Source organism: Camelus ferus, chromosome 1 (genome assembly GCF_009834535.1).
Source record: "Camelus ferus isolate YT-003-E chromosome 1, BCGSAC_Cfer_1.0, whole genome shotgun sequence".
Lineage (NCBI taxonomy): Eukaryota > Metazoa > Chordata > Mammalia > Artiodactyla > Camelidae > Camelus > Camelus ferus.
Genome location: NC_045696.1, coordinates 88,209,871 through 88,225,533, shown reverse-complemented (window position 1 = coordinate 88,225,533; position 15,663 = coordinate 88,209,871). Strand labels below are relative to the sequence as shown.

General features: G+C 38.7%; 2 protein-coding genes across 3 annotated transcripts in view; both read left to right on the top strand.

Annotated features, from left to right (window-relative positions):
• Window positions 1–7,451, top strand: part of NMD3 (NMD3 ribosome export adaptor) — a 191,253-nt gene extending 183,802 nt beyond the window's left edge. Inside the window, exons 25-28 of the mRNA XM_032484984.1 lie at window positions 488–769; window positions 5,280–5,437; window positions 6,352–6,486; window positions 7,381–7,451. The gene's annotated coding sequence lies outside the window, so the exon portion shown is untranslated. The remainder of the gene's footprint in view (window positions 1–487; window positions 770–5,279; window positions 5,438–6,351; window positions 6,487–7,380) is intronic.
• OTOL1 (otolin 1) overlaps window positions 1–15,663 on the top strand; it is a 39,205-nt gene that overhangs the window by 6,759 nt on the left and 16,783 nt on the right. Inside the window, exon 1 of one of the 2 annotated variants that reach the window (XM_032485007.1) lies at window positions 8,171–8,308. The exons of the other annotated variant lie outside the window; for it this stretch is intronic. The gene's annotated coding sequence lies outside the window, so the exon portion shown is untranslated. Of the gene's footprint in view, window positions 1–8,170; window positions 8,309–15,663 lie in introns of those variants that run through there. 2 annotated transcript variants of the gene reach the window in all.

Genomic DNA, 15,663 nt, shown 5'->3' with positions numbered 1-15,663 from the left:
ATGTTTATTATCTTGAATGTTGTGACGTTTTATGGGTATATTCATATGTAAAAACCCCTCGAATTATATAATTTAAATATATGCAGTTTGCTGCATTTTGATTATATTTCAATGAATTGTTTTAAAAAAATAATAACAATAAATAAAAATAAGATAAAAAGCCCCCAATCCCAGAAAGTTACATTCTCTTACCTCAAGTTTTTGTTTGTTTGTTTGTTTGGAATTACATAAACAATTTCTGTATTATGTATAAATTTACAAAACAGTTGGTTTTTTTCACTTCAGAGATTTTGTTACATGAATATATGTTAAAAATATTCAGAGTTACCAGTACTTTTTATTCATTGTATAACATACCATAATTAGGCATATACCATGCCTAATTCTGGGTAAGTAAAATGTATTAACTCAACTTAGAAAGCAACTCAATAGAACAGTCTTTGGCTTAACATTTTTAAATGTACTTAAATATTGTCTGATTTCACAGCTGAGAATTTTTACAGTTCTGAGTTCCAGCCTAATCAGATTCTCCCTTCATCCCTTTGTGAATGGAGGAGATTGAAAGCCCCAGGAAAGCTGGCCACGAGCAAAGAGAAGCCAGTTTGTTCTGTACAGAGGAAGCCAGGCCCTGTGGCTTTAGTACTCCGGCTCTTCCCCTAAACCCCAGCTGTGGAAGGAAAAGACCAACATAGACATTGCAGGATAACCAGCAACAACAGTGGACACAACACCGACTAATGGCAAACACTAAAGAGATATATCAGCTAAGGTAATAGGAAAAGAGCTAACGCTTATCTCTCCACAGTTAAAAAATTCCTCACTTACATTATTTCCTTTAATGGACACCAGTCATGGTCCCTGGAACATAGCAAATGCTCAATAAAAGCTTGCTGAATGAACGTATTGAAATTCCTGCCAGTGTCCAGCAGATTGTAGGCACTGCATTTCTGGAGATAATTCTCCATAATCTCACGTCTGCATATCTTGTGAGCAGAGGAACTGACTACCTTTGTTATGAACTACCTTCTTGAGGGTATTTGTATAGTAAAGAGCCTTGGAAGGTAATGTCTCCCTCCAGAGCAATGGGCAGATTTGCATACTGTCCAGTGTAATAAATATGTCCCTTTTTGGAGCACAAGTCAGACACGTTTACTTCCCATTGTGAAAGATTTGAGATCCTTATGTTGAGGGTTCCTCTCCTGTAATGCACTGTGCTTCTCATGCAGGTATCTTTTCACCATCTGGATGTCACATTGTGGTACCTGAGGCTTGGGGAACTGGCACACATGATGGTACTCTGGCTATCACTGTTGCACCGAGCAATAATCTGTCCTTTGTCTCTGACCCAGGAGTCTTAGGTCCTCTATCAACATCCATTAGACGGTGGGAGGCTAAGGGTTAGTTTGCAAGTAGGTTAAAATCTCAGGCCCTTCACAGTTTTTGACACTCTACACGCTTTTTGCACTAAAGTGCCTACTCTCAGAAAAGCTCAAAAAAATCCGAAGAAGTAGCCAACTGAATTGGATAAGGAAAACAAACAAGTCAGCAGGATCTAACCAAAAATGCAACTTCCCTACTTTGCAGAACAAAGCTCCTATTAAGGGGCAAAACAGCCACCATCTTGCATTGGGAAAGAGTATGCGAAAGAGCTACTGGACGGTAAGATCAGAACAATTATAGGGACGGAGGAAAATACTGAAACTAGAACACAATAGGATCCTAATACGTGGAAAGTTAAGGAGGAGAAGTTGACTCAGGAAGCTTCCAAAGATGTCTTACTCCATTACACTGGCATCAGTTCTTCTGCAATCTCTGGAAAGCATAAAAAATTATCACTAAGAGTGGTTGTTTCTGGGAAGGTGAATGGGGTGGCAGAGAGATGTGCTTTGCATACTTTGAATTTTGTACCATCTTCAGGTAGTACTTATACAAAAATATATATATATAAAATTCAATTTGAAAAGCTTTTAAATGATGTTTTCGGTAAGAAAGTACAAATTGTTTTTAGATTAAAAAAAAACTACTTACACGGCAGGGACTTTACCTTTTAAAAGATTTACTAGGAAACTGTTCATTGCAGGCTGGCTGGCAATTTGGTTTTATGGAGGGACAAATGTCCTTACCTTTGGAATCGACTACTCTTGTTAAGGAAATGCTTCAGAATAGGCTCTTTCATTCCAGGTCTGTAAGAAAAAAAATACCCACCCCTTGCTTTCAGATAGAAGTATGAGGTTACTTCGAATCTGAGAATGCATGCATTGTGTTCCGTTTGGTAATGTCAATTAGATGTACATATTTTACTTTTAAAAGACGGAACAGAAATAGTTTTCCTAAAAGATATTCAATCGGGACTATTAGTGCCCTCTGTTTGGGTTTGTTAAGGATTGAATAACTTAGAATTTGAGATGGTCTCTTCAGGAGCATAGCGCTTGCTTTTTAGTTGTGCTTCTGGGAAGTCAACAGGGTGTAGTCTGGCCAAGCTTGGAGCCATCGTGAGAGAGTCTGCTTTGGGGCACAACGTGTGGCTCGTGCTCAAACTTCTCTGGCCCAGCACCTGCAGGAGAGCTACAATAGCCACGGCAGATGGGGCCCTCGTCTGGGTGGCCCCACTGCCACTGGCAGAAACTGCAGGGTGTGGTGGGCTGTCTGAGGAGGCCCAGATAGTTGGGAATTAACCCTAGATTAAGTAAACAGTGCTGGAGGTCCTTAGGAATATCTCAGGGTTAGACCCCTGGCGTAAGGATGGGGCCTCCTGCAATTGTCAAATAGGACTTGGAATTATGCTACTTATATAAAGTATATTTAAAGGACCTTGTCCTTTATATTAATTAAGGGATCTTCTTTGTTACTCTAAAATGTTGAAATGGAGCATTTTGATTATTTGAATATTTACTTAAAATGTTTACATTTGTTCAAACATGCTCCATCTTTAGTAATTTAATCATCTATGATATTGATAAAGTAGGAACTCCAGCTGGGTTCTAAATGGGATTTACCTAGAGTGAAATTGAGTGTTGGGCCCACCAGACACCTATTTGAAGGAGGCTTGAGGAATCTTATTTGGGAAAGAATGAACCAGTTTTGCTGAAAACATCCAGTGGAAAAAACTTAGGAGGACATACTCTGCATTGAGTGTAGTCGCCATTGGATTCATGTTTGAGTCCCATGTAATTCAGAAAGGCTGTGAGAAACTTAGGAGGCACAATTTCAGTGAAAGCTTCGTATAACATTGAGGCCAGTCCCAGGAGCGCTTTGGAATCCTGCTAATAAAGGCAAACAGCACAGAGCTGTTTCTGTCCCACTTTGCCATAGATCCCTGCATAGATTAAGTCTCTGAGAAAGCCAGGCAGTTCTGCTGTAAGTCTCACCAGCATGTTGGATTGTGTGCAGAGCTTCCTTCCTTAGGCCACTCACTTCCAAACTGAAGCCTCACTGAGTACTCCTTATTGGTAGTGTCTAGGTCACGTGCCTGAGTTTCCTGGGTTTTACCTTGAAGATGCAGGTCTCTTAATCTTAAAAAATTGCCCCCTCCCAAAAAAAAAAAAAAAAAAGAGAAAGAAAAAAAGAGAAGCTTATTAGTCAGAAAACCCACAAATACCCACTACAAGATGTACCTCCAGAGTTAAGCTATGAGAGTTGGAGTCTCTTATTTTAATATGCAAATAGAAATAGTTTTGATAATATTTTAGTAATAGCTACATATTGTTTTAGATGTGGATAATCACCTGGACCAGGGGTCTTAAATTTAAAGTGGGATCCAGATATTTCCGGGGTTGTGTGGAAAATGTTGACTTACCATGAAGGAATGGAAAGCTAATAAGCGTAAGGACCAAGAACTCTTCTGGGGGAGGAATTAATTCTTGAGATACAAGTTGCCACTGAGAAAGGGGGATTCTAATGCAACCTGTCCATGTTACTTAGATTTATTCCCCAGGCAAGCCCTCTTTGGTCTCGTGTTTGAGTTCTGTGTGGAGAAGGAGAGAGAAACAGAAACCATTTTGCACTTAAATCTCTCTAAGACATCAAGAGAATGCACAAATATCCAAGTGGGTGTACTCAAGTGGTAGCTCCTTGGCCATACAATGCTCCATGCATCACTGGAGGAGGAGCAGAGGTGGAGTCCAGTAGAGACCTGGGGAGGGAGGGGCACAGTGGGTCAGGGAGGGCCCGTGGGGCCACCTGGCAAGACACCCATGAAGAATCTTAGAAATACTTAGGGAAGGGTCTTAAGATATTGATGTAAAAGTAAGTAAAATAGGAGTAAATTACTTTTTAGGCAGGCTGGAAGCTGGAGAAAAATCAGGTTATATACATATTTCATTTTTGATCCGTTGATATATTGTTGGGGTTGTTTTGTGGCTAACCAGGACTGTTGCCATATGCACAGAGTCACGGCCCTGATGGAATTCAAATAACTGAAAAAGGGCCTCATTTTCATTGGCACCTTACCATGTATTTAAAATACACACTTAGATATCAATGTATATTAGTGACTGATGCATATTAGCAAAAATTAATTGGTTTTATGAAGGGAAGTACAAATCTGTCAGACTAAGAAAATGTATGATATCAGAGAAACTATTTTTAGTGTTTAAATTGAATTGCTGGTATATTGCAATATTTCAGAAGTCCCTGGTGGAGAGATTTGCCTATCTTCTTGAACTCCACTTTATTGAAAAAAATCCCAATGTTATAAAACTTGAATATTTTCAGGAAGCAAAACACATTTTCAAATGTAAGTTGTTCAAGGAACATTAGGTCTCTTATTGCTTGAATCAATGAGAAAGAAGCTAAATGGTTTTAGAAGAAGGTTTGAAGCAACCAAAAAGATAATCTTTTTTTTTTTTTTTTCTGGTAGTCAATTTGAATGATGAACAAGTGTAGTGAAATGTCTAGCTGTTCAAATTTGACTTTATTTACACATTAAATTACAAAATAGAAGGAAGCTCTCTGCCATTTAAGTTTTCCACTATAAGGCTTATAATTTTAGCAGAGTTGAAAACAAATGAGTATTTTTGCAATGAGATTTTCTATAAGAGGGAGGGTGAAACAAAACTTTATAGCAGTGAAAATCTTACAAAGTGTGAAATTAATTTCAAACTATTTGAGACTTTCAGAGCTCCATGCTACTGATGAAACTTTAGTTTTTAAATAGGTAAGTTTAAGGGGATATTATGTTGTTAAAAACCAAAGGCTCTAAAATATGAAGATTTTCTGCTGTCAACTTACTAAGGGAAGCTTTCGCCTTTAATTCTTCTGTCTTTTGTGTTTGATCAAAGGAGTCAGGGTCAAGTGTACAGACCTATTACGAGAGGTACACATCTGAGGAGTAAAGGTCCGTGAGAGGTGCGGTGAGCTATAGCAGAGAGGCTTTCTGGACTGAAGCCCTACAAGGCCGATTTACTTGGAAAGAAAGGAACCTGACAAGCTCCTTCAGGTCAGGGTCGGATATATAATCTGCTTGGTGATGGAGCTATTTCATAAAAGGAGCTTTATTCTGGGCCTTCATTGTTTTCCTCCTAGTAAATTATTTTGAGTACAAATGCTACCCTGAAGAGGAACACAATACATTTTATGAAGTCATTTGGGTTTATATATACCTATCTCTAATGCATATATTGTAAAAATGCATTATATCATATGTAAGATAGGTATGTCTGTATAATATACAACTATATTTATATATTTGATGTTCTACTGCTTATAATTTGAATTTCACCTTGACACATTTTCTTCTTCAAAATTTAATACACGGAAAGACTCCTTTGAGTGACTGTCATGGCTATTAAAGAAAAGTTAGTATGTGGAGATTGTGTGAGTATAAAAACGCTAATTCTCAGGTTAAGATGCTCAGTCACAGGGAAAGTGCAGTTTATTGTGAAATACATCAGAAGTCAAAGGCACAGCTCAGGGCTGACTGTTACTGTGGAGATCCTCGTGGACATCCGACTGCAGGGACAGTGGATGAGGGTGGCTGTCTGGGGCCCATGTTCTCTGGGACTTTGAATGACTGGAAAGCTGGGGGTATTCAAGGAGGCACCTTCATGTTAAAATCACTTACTTCACTGACATACCCCATCCTCAAGCACAATGAAAAAGTGTTTATACACCTTTATGCCTTGATGTGCTTCATAACATGATTTCCTCAGTGAGGCTTCCTTTGATTTCTTAAACTGACTTTATGTTGCATTGAGTATAAATACTCTTTTCCTCTTGCTCTGGTGTTTATCCCCATTCACCCTTTTGATATTTATGAAATGCTTCCCCTGTGATAGATTGTATTACTTGTCAACAGTTCTTCCTCCCCCTCCACACTTGCTGTGTTCACTGTGGGTATAATATGCTTTCCAGACCTACTGATGTTGGGCTTGACCACGTGTCTTGCTTTGGCTGGTGGAATATGGGACAAAATGGTGGTACTGATTCCAGTCTGAAGAGACATTGTATATTCCTCTTACCCTCTTGGACTCTGCCATCTGCTATGAGGTGAGCATATACTAGGTAGCTACTGGTCTCAGGATAAGGGATATGTAGTACAGAAATAAACCTGACCTGCAGCTTGAAGCAGAGCTGCCTAGCCCATTCGTGAACCTGTGAATGAGAAATAAACAAATGTTTTTTGTTGTAAGCTACTGAGATTTTAAGGGTGTTTGTTGTATAACAATATCACAGCCGAATCTAATATACTTTCAATTTTTTATTTTTCAAAATTTGAGACCTACAGAAAAATGAAAGAAGAGTAGAATGAGTACCTGTATGCTCTTCACTTAGATTCAACCAATGTTAACATCCTGTCATTTTTCTCTTTCTCTCTAGAAGATTTTGGGGATCATTGAAAATAAGTTGTAAAAATAAGTTGTAGTCGTCATAATATTCACTAACGCTAAGTATTTTAGCATTGAACTCTAAGAATAAAGACATTCTTGCATTCAACTAAATTTGAACTAGGTTATAAATGACTAAAAACATTCTGTTAATTTTATTTTAAAAGAAATGCATAAAAATGACCCAAACAGAGTAATCTAATACTATTGTCTTAGCTTGGGCTGTCATAACAAAATATCATGGGCTGAGTAGCTTAAACAACAGAAATAAATTTTCTCACAATTCTGGAGGTTGAAAGTTTGAGAATCAGGTGCCAGAGTATGGTGGGTTTCTGGTGAGAGCTCTTTTCCTGGTTTGCCAACAGCTGCCTTCTTGCTGTGTCTTCATGTGGCAGAAAGAGAGCTAAGCTCACTGGTGTCTCTTATACGGTCACTAGTCCCATCATGAGGACCCTCATCCCCGTGACCTCATCTAAGCGTAATTACTCCCCAAAGGTCCTGTCTCCAAATGTCATTACATTGAGGGATATGCCTTCAATATATGAATTTTTTTTAGGGGGAGGTGGAGGAGCATAATTCAGCTCATAGTAACTACATAAAAGGTGATAGTAATGTAGAGACACAGTGCAAAAAAAACAATCACAGCCAGCCCAGAGTGAGTTGAAACTGTCCAATAACTTCTTGGAAAACATTTTCAATTTTTTAAATGTAAGTAAATGTAATTATTCATAAATGCAGCTACATATATTTTATCAGCATTACTGAGGGCTTAGGCAATGAAGTGTTTTAAGCTATCTAAGTTTAGTGGTACATAAATCCATCCGGAGCCAGCATGCCAGAGAGTGTAAAGAGTTACAGGCTGGCATGAATTCCTAATGTGACTCAGCATAATGCGTGATGCCTGCTGAACACTTTCAAACGAATTGATGAAGATTTCCATGGCCCATATTCCTTTAACTTCATGCTCAAGGTTGTTTCTTGCACTTCAACTATAAAATCCTGCATAAATGCCTAGAAGAGAGGGAGGATAAAATTCACAGGTACTAGACTTGCGCTAGAAATGGAAAGTAGTATAAAACAGACTTACGAGCTGGGCTTTGGCACCAGAGAAACCTGGGTTTGAATGCTGGGTCTGCCTCTCCCTGGCTAGTTTTCTTGGGCAAATTTCTTAACTTCTCTGTGCTCAGTTTTCTCATCTATAAAATTTACTAGTCAATTATTAATTAAATACAGTTATGAATATGTTAATATTTACAGCTTTCTCTGTAAACTTCTAACCACAATGGACATGGGTCTTTGTTTACTTCCCTTCTCTTCTTCTCCTGCTCTCTACAGAGAAAGGCTGTTCAGGAAGATTTGGTGATAACAAAGGAAAAAAAAACAAAACCAAAACCCAGACAGAGCAGCAGGCCAGTCCCAGTCCGGCAGGAGGCAGCACGTATTAGGGAGCCAGACTCATCAGAGCCACATCCATGGAAACAGAGGTGGGTGGAGAGGATGGTCACAGAGGTGGGATGGAGGAGGGTGAAAGATGACTCTTCTGGGGGTGCACTTGGGAGTGAAGCTCTGTGTCCAAGGGCCCTCATATATATCAGTAGACAAAAATCTGGATTGAAATTCAGCTCTGGTCCTGGTATGGGAGCTATGACTCAACAGGGAGCTTGTGTGAAGCTCCTAAGGCAGGGCCTTGCTCATGGAAGTGGTTGCTAGATGGATATTTTAGGGCATTTTTAGAGACAGACAGCACCTGAGAGCCACCTAGTCTAGTCGTTCTCCAACTTCACTGTGAAAACCACCTAAAGTGTTTGCATAAAACATAGGTCCTGGCTCCTACTTCTATGGATTCTGGCTCAGAAGATCTGAGGTGGAACCATGAAAGCTTCCTTCTTCTTTCTTCTTATGTGTTTCTTTTTAAATTTTGAGTCTTCTGATGTATTTCTTTATTTTAAATAAACACTCCTGTGCGTCTACAGACTATAACTTGAGCCTAGACTTAGATGCTGTCATTTGGTAGTTCTATTTCCTGGAGCTATTCTAGAGAAATTCTCTTTTACGTGCACAGTGAAAAATAGGGGGAGGGTATAGCTCAGTGGTAGAGCACATGCTTAGCATGCATGAAGTTCTGGGTTCAGTCCCCAGTACCTCTATCAGAAAAAAAAAAGAATGTATGTGTATACTTATTGCAACATTTTGTAGAGTTAAAAATTGGAGTAAGTCTAAGTAGCTCCCAATTGATGAATAGAGTACAAATGCGTGGTGTATTCATATAATGGAATGTTATGCAATAATTATAGAGACTAAGGGAGAGCTATGTGTTCTGATGTTGAAAAATCTAGGTTTACATTTACTTGCATTACATTTGTGAGGAAAATACCTACTTCCGTTTCTATATAGGAGATCTAAACATAACTGTTACAGTTTTGCTAGGTAAAGGTGTTTTAAACTCCAAGCAGTATTATAGTTTTAGGTATTTAGAGAGTAAAAGATATGTAAGTAACCCAAGAAACGACCTTTGTGGAAGTCATGGAACCATTACTTCAGCTGTAAGCCATCTTCCACTGTTATTCACACACTGCCTATGGAGATGAGTCAAATCCCAAGATATATTGCTTATTGAAAGCAAGTTACAGAGCAAGATATACTCATGTGGAACTATTTATTAGACATAAAGCAAACAATACTATATTTTATGGGGAGGTTTATGTATGGAGACATAGGATGTAAATGCTTTTTGGAAGGGATTCATATGTAATAACAGTGCTTACCTTGGGATCTGAGGAACAGCAGACAGCAGTTGGGGTGTTGTTTCCTGTAATGTTTTTGTGCATTTAAGGGCAAATGTATTTATATATTACTTGTGTAATTAAAAACTTATGGAAAAAGCCCCAGAGTAGACCATCTTCTCCATTTTATAGACTGAAAACTGATACTTGCTTGCCAAGGATCTCAGATAGCATGGTAAACCCAAAGGTGGACTTCAGCATGCTTGTTTGCTTGTTTCAGGGCAGTCACTTTCTTTACCAGGTCCAGGTGAACTCATCAGGCATTTTAGGTGAAGATGTGGTAGCCATAGATACATACAGCCTCAGCATCAGGAGGCTGTGGCTGCCAAGGAAAGGCCAGCTGGCACTGGGCTGGGATTCTCTAGGTGCTGGCTTGATTAAACTTGCATTTGTCAATGTTCAGCAGTGAGCAGGACTCCAGAAACACTAAAATGAGGAAGAGACAGGTATCTCTCAGAATTAATTTATAATGAGAAATATAACCACATGGGCTGCTGTATTTGTATCAGCCTGGCAACAACATTTTCTCCAGGCCAGCAAGCTACAGGGGAAGCCAAATAATAATTGGAAATCCACTTTGTAACTTACCATGAGCAGTCACTAGGTGGAATTATTTGAAGTCTTAGGATCAGCACATTCTCCCTGAGGGCAGAATGAGGAAGTGCTTGGTGAGTGTGGAATCAGAAGGAGAGGATTTACATTAATCAAATATTTCATGGTTTCTGGTTAAGCTAATCGGCTGTATCAGCTCTTAATGGGGATCAGGTTACCAATGGGACTGGAATGTTGCAGTCTTCATTGGCTGAGGCTCCCTGAGCCTGTCTGGATGGGTTCTAATTCTGTTTGTGCCTCACAGGCTCCTTTTTCTATTTTCTGTTGGTTTTCTTCTATAGCTGCTGTCTCAGATATGTTAATATCTTCACTCATATCACCATTTTGCTGGGATTTAATTTGTTTTCTTTTGTAGCTCTGTTCTGATCTATTTTGCATTGCACTTATAGTCGAATGCTTGTTTTCATTCAGTTTCTGCACTTGGGATTCTCTTGCATTATCCTCTGATTTCCTCCTTCTCCATGGTTCCTTGGTCATTCAAATTGCAACAGCTTAAATGTCAGCTTGTTAGAAAGGCCTTCCCTGAGCCCCCGATCTAAAAAGCCACTCATTCTCCATCATTTCACTTTGCTTTAGTTTGTGCATAATGCTTACTGGCTTATTAATATATGATATTTACTGTTTACATCTTTATGTTTTATTATTTTTTTATTGAAGTATGGTCAATTTACAATGTTGTATCAATTTCTGGTGTACAGCATAATATTTCAGTTATACATGTAAATACATATATTCCTTTTCATTAGGTTACTGCAAGATATTGACGATAGATGCCTGTGCTATATAGTAGAAACTTGTTGTTTATCTACATCTTTGTGTTTTAATTTTTGATTGTTTCTTCCATTAGGATACAAACTCCATGAAAGTAGTGACCTTGTCAATCTTTCTCCTGTTCTATTCCCAGCATCTAGAACATGGTCTGGCATTTGATAGGTTCTCAAGAAAGCTTGCTTGCTTGTTTGCTGAATGAATTCTCTATCAAGAGACCAATAGTGCTTTTGTAATTTATGAGTTCTTGAGAACATCTTATTGCAGTCCCAAATAATATGACAAAGTTATCTTCTTAGAAATGAACCTGGCCAGGAATCTGCAAGTCTACAATCCTCAGTGGGTGTCAGGCTCATGCAGTAAAGAGGAAGGTTGGTGGGGAGGATGGGTTTGTTCAGAAATGTCACCCAAGTGATCGTTTTCCTGCAGTGAGGACTCACTCAACAGTGGAAGCAGATGCCTCTAAACACCCAAATGCTGCCCAAATAACAGATTCCAGTGGAGATCCTCCAGAGAACTGTGGCATTTACCAAACAGGGGAGTTATATGCCACATTGGTGCCATGGCCTTAAAGTATTAGGATGAAAGATAATCCTGTGAGCCAAGGGGAATGGCAGACATGGTCAGGACAGTGAAGGGCTAAGACTTGAATATTCCCAAGATATTTGCATTTCATCAGATTTCAGAGCCTTTCTTCAGAGTCAGAAAGTCACCACTCCCCTCATCATAGGGTACTCACCTCTCATTGGGTGGGGCAAATCTCAAAAGGAATAAAACAGACCCCTGTCTAATGGTGAAGGAGACTGAATTTTCCAATGTGCCATCCAGGGAGGGATTACTGATAGGGAGATATCCATAAGGTAGGTGATGATTGCAAATATTGATTTTTTTAATCTTTCATCAGACCTTTTGCAATAAGATCCTAGGCTTAAAAAAGTTGTGTTGCTATAATTTGCCTCAAGGAAATAAGAATATAATAGACATGATACAAGTGTGCAATTGAGAGAATGCTGTCTTTGTTGTGTGAAATCTATTTTTTGAATCGATTTTTGAAATATGAAAGGTTGTGGGATGAAGTATAGAATCATTCTTAATTTAAAAGTCACTAAGTTTGTGAATATCTGTGAGATAAGTAGAATAAATAAATTCTAACGGGAGATTAAAATAGATTGACATTACGGGGGTAGAGCTATGTGTTTTGGTTCTGCATAATATTTAACCCCTTTTCAGAGATGAAGGTCTTAACAATCAAGTTTTGTTTAGATTATAATACTGAGGTATATGTTCAGTTAAGATGAATTAGGTAGTGGTATCAAAAATGTGGTTTCTATCATAATTATCTGGTAAGGAGAAAAGATTTTGCTTTTAAAAATATGTTATGCCTGTGGTATTTTACAGAACAATTATGAATAATAATAAAAGTTTAATATGCATTTAGCTTCTTATGATAGAATTAGTGGAACATTACATTTCTAGATCTATTGGTCATTTTATTTTTACTCCCTTCTGTAAGGGATTTATAATTCATGAATAAAACTTAACCACTGGCTTAAACTTGACTTGAGGGCTTTTAGGACAGGAACTAATTTTTATATTTCTACCAGTGTTTAGGGCAAATCATTATGGCCATCTATTTGGATGCTAAATGGTATTTGAATTTTTGAAATTTCATAAAGAACTCTCATTTATTTTCTAGTTTAAAGAAGTCTAGTTTTAAAATAACATATCTGCATTATAGAAAAAAGGAAACACTATGCTTCTGTGAGAATGAAGTCAGGCACAAGTCATTAAACAGAAGAAATCTTATCTAAAGATCTTTCTAAGAAATAATTTTCCTTCTGAAATTCACATTTCATTCATTCTTCCTCAAGTCCACTGGCAGAAATTCAAAATGAAATTAATTGCTGTATTTTTTAATCTTTAAAAGACAATTATTAACTAGAGGAATACAAAATATTATTTAGACCAAAGGTAGGAAAGAAGATATTCAATTCAAACATGACATCCTTTATCCCATATCCTCTATTGTTGAATGAAAGCTAGACACTTGGCTGCTTTTTTAAATTTCTAGGATTGATGAGCTATTGAGCATGAGTCCATACTAGAAGAGAAACTTTATTTTCATTTATGTGATATCTACTGTAGAGATAGGACATTTACTATAATTTAGTCTTACTGGGTAGCTTATAAGATTTGAAATCTGAGGGCTTTGCATAATCTCCTTCCAAGTGTTTTAATTGACTTTCTGCTGTAATGAACCCCACAGACCATTACCTGGCTAATTGCTTGAGTTACAGTGCTTACACAATGCCATCCTTTGTCCTTGGTCTTCTGGGGTATTAAATAGCACAGCTATCCTCAAAGAGGAAGTGACTGCTGGTTTTCAGGGGAAGCATTAACCTCTTGGTCACTTTTTCAGGGACAGACTCCCTTCTGTTCTTCTCTGGGCTGATACCTAACCTGATGCTTATCAGAGATGCCCGTTATTCTGGGATTCTCAGCTCTCCCTCAGAGAGCTGTGGACCTCTAAAGGGGCTTCCAGAGCCACTGCCACAGGCAGAGCTTTCCATGACCTGACTCTGAAGCCCCAGAATAGGCCCCAGACCAGGTGGCAAAATGAGGATGTAATGATATTTAAGTCTCAGGTGGTATGATTAGCCAGGATTTATTGAGAAAACAGTCTTAACACTTCAGAATTAGAAAAGGGTTTATCGCTGGCTCATCTAGGCCAGACTCATTGTTTTTAATATAAGGACACCGAGCCCCCATAGTAAATTGACTTGCCCCGAGTCTCTTGAAGCTGTTGGTGACCCAGGCTCCTGACAAACTTTTATGGAGTTACCAGAATCTAGATCCATGATGAAGTCTTGGAAACAAATGACAAATTACGGAGTCAGAGCAAAGCAGGAAAGTGCTAGGATCAGCATGTTAGCACAACCCAGAAAAATGCAATGTGGCCTGTATCTTACTTTGTTTCTTGCCTTTTTTGGTCAATGGTATGGGTCAGTGACCACAGCTTTATGAGTGGTTAGGAGTGATTAAGGGTTTTTCAAGAACTTTTTGAGGACTAGAGGCAGGGTAAGAACCCACTCCAGTTCCTATAGGCCTAGATTGATTTCTCCTGGTAACTTCTGATTAAAATGTTTCTATGGGCCTGCTGTAACCTTGATCAAATATGCTAACCAGCTTGGCTACTAGTTTAGATTCCATGATGTCTTTGGGGATATATGCACTGTCTGTTGACATCTCCAAACTTCTGACTTTCCTAATATTTGTTTGTAAGACATTCAGAGCAATGGAATAGGTTTGGGACTATGGATTTTTAAAGAAGATTTTAACAGTGCAGAAATGAAAGACAAATGGAAGTTTGGTAATTGGAAATATTTTTATAATAAAGCCATGTCTTTAGTTGCTTTACTTCATGTTTGTGTTCCCTTTGTCTGAGCATGTAAGTAAGCTGATAAAAGGATCAACACAGATCTTTCAACCCTGAGAAGCAAGGCTCTCAGCAGAAGATAAGCTGCTAGTGATGAAAATTCCGTATCTATCATGTTATCCAAAAACACCTTTTGCTTCAAAGATAAACTCCTTTTCCTTAAAACCCTCCAATCTGCTAGATTCTGCATCCTGAAGCTTCTCCAGAGCCTCCCCAACAGGGAAGCTTTGGCTAATTTTTGGGTGGACCTGATGGAGCAGGAGTGAGTTGGCTCCTACTTCTTTCTGTGATAATTTCTACTGGGGACCATCCCACAACAGACACTCTGCTTGGTCTCCAGAAAAGTGAAGCGGTTTGCTTAAGTTTGGTTATACTTATTTTAATGGGTGTCTAAATAATTTATGTCATGGAAGTAGAAAAGTCTCATTCAAATCTTTTCTTCATGGAAAACGTTTCTCACATGGAACCCAGTTTAGCTCTACCATAGATTTTGGTTAACCTGCCGAAACTTAACAAAGATGAATTATGGGCATCAGTTAAATTTTAAATTCAGATTTTTAGCAGCAACTTTGATAGATTATGAACTGCCACCAGGACCAACGAATAAACAAATGAGTGAACAGATCAATCATATTCAGACCCCAGTGCTTTTTCTCTTTTTTTTTAGTAAATGGACTTTATCTTTTAGAGTCGTTTCAGTTTTACAGACAATTGAGCAGAAAGTACAGAGAGTTCCCGTGTACCGCATCTCCCCCACTGGTCACACGCAGTTACCTGCTGCCTTTTACAATCAGTGGGATGTTTCAGCCTGCAAAACTGGCTTCTGGCTCCTTGTCCACCCAGTCATTCACACTGTGGCGTTTCCTACCTCCTCTCTCTCTCTCCCTAATATAAGAAAACCCCACTACAGCAGAGAGATTCGGGCTCCCTGTGAAGGGAATAAAAAAAGATTAAAAAGAGTTATAATAATCTCGTTCTTGCCTTTGCCTAATACCATCCTTAAAGGTTTCTTTGAGGCTTGGGAGATGTAGAGCCAGGGTTTATTTTCGTGCCTAAATTTAATGTACGTTTTTCCCGGTCTACTTGTCCGTGCGGGTGAGTTTGCTTTTCCATCACCCAGTTACCTGCATGATGACTTTGCCTGCCTTAGCGTGTTGCCTCCCTGCCCTCCTGAGTACAGTTCTTTTTCTGCACCCAAAGCTGTGCCATGGGCCTCGCCTGCCACTTGGAACATTCTGCT